Here is a 4,070-nt window from a genome sequence, read left to right as displayed (position 1 = left end):
GACACACGTGTCAGACAGACTATTTCATTCAAAAACAAATTTAACTAGCCCACTTTCCTCGACCGCATTTTTCTCCCCTCCTCCTCCCTAAAGTTCCATCCTCTTTACTTTACTTCCTCTTTCCTTCACGAAGAGCTGATAAAAATTCATATTATTTTGAGTCCAAATCTGGTGGTAACCTGGGACTCGGAGCAACTCGGCGACAAGGATGGCCATCGGATAAGGTACCACTTTGCTGAATCAGCATTCCCAATCTGGCAAAATGTTTGTGGCAGTGTGTTAGCAAAGACCAATAGAACATAAATATTTTAATGAAACAAGGGCAATTAACTTATATTAACATGGAACAATGCAAATCAGAGGAAACTGTAACAAAGGAAAATACAGCAATGTACTGTTCCATCATTTGAAATGCACTACTCACCTTCGATTCTCTCAATGCATGTGAGCAGTAAATTATGGAAACAGAACAAACCAGCTGGGCTTAAAGAAAAAGAACACATTCAATAAACGAACATTCAGACTGCACTATAAATTCTCTTTACAGCACAGAACAATTATTTCCTTAAAACGCGAGGCACTAAAGCAACACAAATTAGCCAAAGTCAGAGGTTCAGTTTGTACTGATGCAATCTAGCAGTTCACTTAAATCAAGAGGCAAGAACCGGAATGTGTCCATACACAAAAGCCTGTCTGTTGAAATGGGAAGTATTATCTAACACTTATGAGGGAGAAAAATCATTTATGACATATGACCTCATACATTGTTCCTCTGATGCAGACTGAGCACAAAAAAAAATCATGCTCTGTTCATGGAGGCTCAACGACTACAGCCCAGTCGTTTCTATATCCGGCACTACTGGACACAAGCAACAGCTTTAATGCAAGAAGGTGAGTGCAAAGCGGGCGGTGCCACCCATGTCACGAACATTCTGCAGACTTCAAGTCTGAGACATTACAACACAAATACTCCTTTTGCCCAAACCTGTTAATTTCTTCCAATAGTGGGGATCAATAAGGTGGATATTGAGGTTCTTTCTGAGGATAGGGGGCTTTCTGTCTAGATAAGGAGTGAATTTCAATTCTTTGTCCTGCCATTGGTTAGGTTCGAGCTATCAATCGACAGCAGCCGTTTGTGTTATCAGCATAATCATTTGGTTCTGGCAATATGATCAGAGACACCCAAATATATGCAGCCAGGCTGTTTGAAAATATAAAAGATTCTAGTTTTCACCCTCAGCAGGAATTCTGGTGAGTAAAGAACAGCTCTCTCCAAAATATTAATTTTTTATTTCTACTCAGGATTCGATTCATTGAAGAACTAAGAGACAAAGGGCAACAGATTATCAAGTGGTATGGTGGCAGAAGAGTGGGCATGAAAACAAAGGAATAACACACAAAAAACTAGAACAGCACTCGATAGAGCACATACCTCCGCCAGTTTGAACAGCTTATGTTTTGAATCCCGCTGTGAGGCAGGATCTGGATCCGGACCTGAACCAAAATCTAATCGACATGTTCTTGTCACCTAACCAACTCATCCACCTAGTTTTGTCACAACTCGTCCACAGTGTTTTGAAATATCATGCTATATATCGTTTCTGGCACCATTTCTCAATGGTGAAGAATCACTTATTAAATAAATAAAAAATTCTCGTGTCCGGATATGGATTCGGATCTTCACCAAAATCGAATCAATTTCTCCTTGTCACACCCAAACTGTCCACCAAGTTTCATCCGAATCCATCCACCAAGTTTCCCCACATTTTGAGGTATCTTGTTCACAGACAAACAAACAGACTGGGGTGAAAACATAACCTCCGTCCACCTTCGGTGGTAGAGGTAACTAGAGTTCATAGAACACCTTACCACATGCAGTCTTGAGAAAAAGGACATGGAAAGGGTCTTTTCAACTCTTTCGTTGCATTTCCGTGCACGATCTATATTAGCTTTGTTCGTGAATGTATGGTCTTCATAGCACCCTTTTACTCAAAGCTCATGGGTCAAACAGAAGAGGCCAGACCTGCACATTTTACCGACTCTTCTCAGAGAAACTGACGATTTTCAAACGACCTTCGAGAAAATTATGCACGAAATAGATCTTTTGGACAAAGTTAGCTCTGTCATTGCATTGCTCGGTGCCAGCATTTTGTCTGAATCCCGTTATTACTCTGCCCTTGGAGCGTGCGACAAATTTGATTGGTTGAGACAGCACACAATTTTGCCCAACTAGTGCTAAAATGGAAGTTTTTAGAAGTGAAAACAAGACGATTTTTGTTCTGCAGTGTTCAAATATATTGTTACGGAAACAGTTCAGGGTTCACCACGATGGGTACGTCTCGGACTCTTCCTGACCACCTGCCCCTGCAGGCCATCCGCGGCCCGTCGGGTTGTGAAGCAACTTTGGATGCCGATTGATACTGCTACACCTGGCGGAATCCTCGCTCTAAAATGCGTTACCATTTTTTGGTGGTTTGGCAACATTAAATGGGTATGTACTCATCTATTTATTCACACAGCTGAGTGGAACCGTGAGTAATGGCTAATTGTGGAGCCAATCAATATGGCAGAACTTCCCATCTATCTAGTCTTTACATGCTAAATCAAGCAAATGTAGAAAAGGATGAAGCGAGCAGGTTTGAAACGGTTTACAGTTCAACAAGCACATTTATTTACAAACACAGCGAAGTAATCAATGTAATCAGTGGCATTTATTTACAAGTACATAAAACAGTCAAGGAAAGGCACAAAGGTCACAGACTAACCCTTAACACTTATTCCCCTTCTACGATGTTTTCTTAATCGGTTACACACACAACATGGCACCGGCAGGATCATACCGTGGAAGTGTAGAGAGGAAGAACAGAAGATAGAGGTCGAGGTAGAGCAAGGTGTTGGTTCAGCCTTTGACTCATCATGGCACACGTCGGCGGACATATGCCAATCCCGAAACAAATGAGGAATAAGGAGGGTAGGAAAAGCAGAAAGGTGTAGACAGTTACCAAAAATTGCTGTATTGATCACTTTGGCCTCAATTTGGGTGATTTTTGCATAAAAGGAAAAGGCGAGGTGTATATGTAAAGCCTCGCCTTCCCATGCCAGGGACTTTCCAGCTCGTCCGCTCTGGTCTCTGCCTTTTGCTTGACCAACCGTTGTGCCATTCTCTCAGCACCATCTGGCACAGCTTTTCCTCACCTTAGCGCAAACTCCAACGGTGGTCTCTCCTTCCTCAGCACGAACAGGCAGGCAGGTTGCTTTAGGGTCTCCAGCACATTTCACCTTTTATGGAGCTTGAACGGGGTGGAGACTTGGAGGGGTGGGTGGGGGGGGGCAGTGGTCCGAGTTCAATGGAGGTGTGGAGTTCCTGGGAGCAAAGGTCGTGGCTTGCCCTTTGACCCGTGACAGCGCATCATTGGTGCACTCACCAGTCAATGCCTCCTTTGGCTGTCAATCATCCTTAAGTTGAGGTCCTCCCATGTGTTAAGACGACCTCGTCTTCAACAGGTTTCCCTTCCCAATGCTCTTTCCTGCCCAATGCCTTTGAAGACAGGAACGTTGTTCTCTCATCTCTCATCTGAATTTGTGGTTGTCTGTGATGTGGTGTTTCAGAATGTGGTTGTGTGTGTTGCTGCATGAGAGGGTTAATAAAAGAGAGAAAGGAGATTTATGAATAGCGGGTTACACCTGATATATATATATATATATATATATATATATATATATATATATATATATATATATATATATATATATATATATATATATATATATATATATATATATATATATATATATATATATATATATATATATATATGTGGACTGCTAAATAGTAATTTCAGAAAGAGAGAGGGAGAGAGCTGAATTGTACTGTGTGGTGCATGAAATGGCCACCACCATATATGAGCCATGTATAGTAGAGGATTTAAAGGAGGAATAAAGGAAGAAAAGGAGGGCTATAGAGGAGGAGGAGGATGAGGAGGAGGGGGAGGAGGAGGAGGAAGAAGACTTACTATAGCCCACACAACGCATTTGTCCTGCTTCCGTCTAGCCAATGGATGGGGGTCTGT

The sequence above is a fragment of the Eptatretus burgeri genome, chromosome 11, assembly GCF_056783735.1.
Source record: "Eptatretus burgeri isolate ZD-2024b chromosome 11, Ebu_testis_v1, whole genome shotgun sequence".
In the NCBI taxonomy this organism is placed as follows: domain Eukaryota; kingdom Metazoa; phylum Chordata; class Myxini; order Myxiniformes; family Myxinidae; genus Eptatretus; species Eptatretus burgeri.
Note: the sequence above shows the minus strand (reverse complement) of the source record.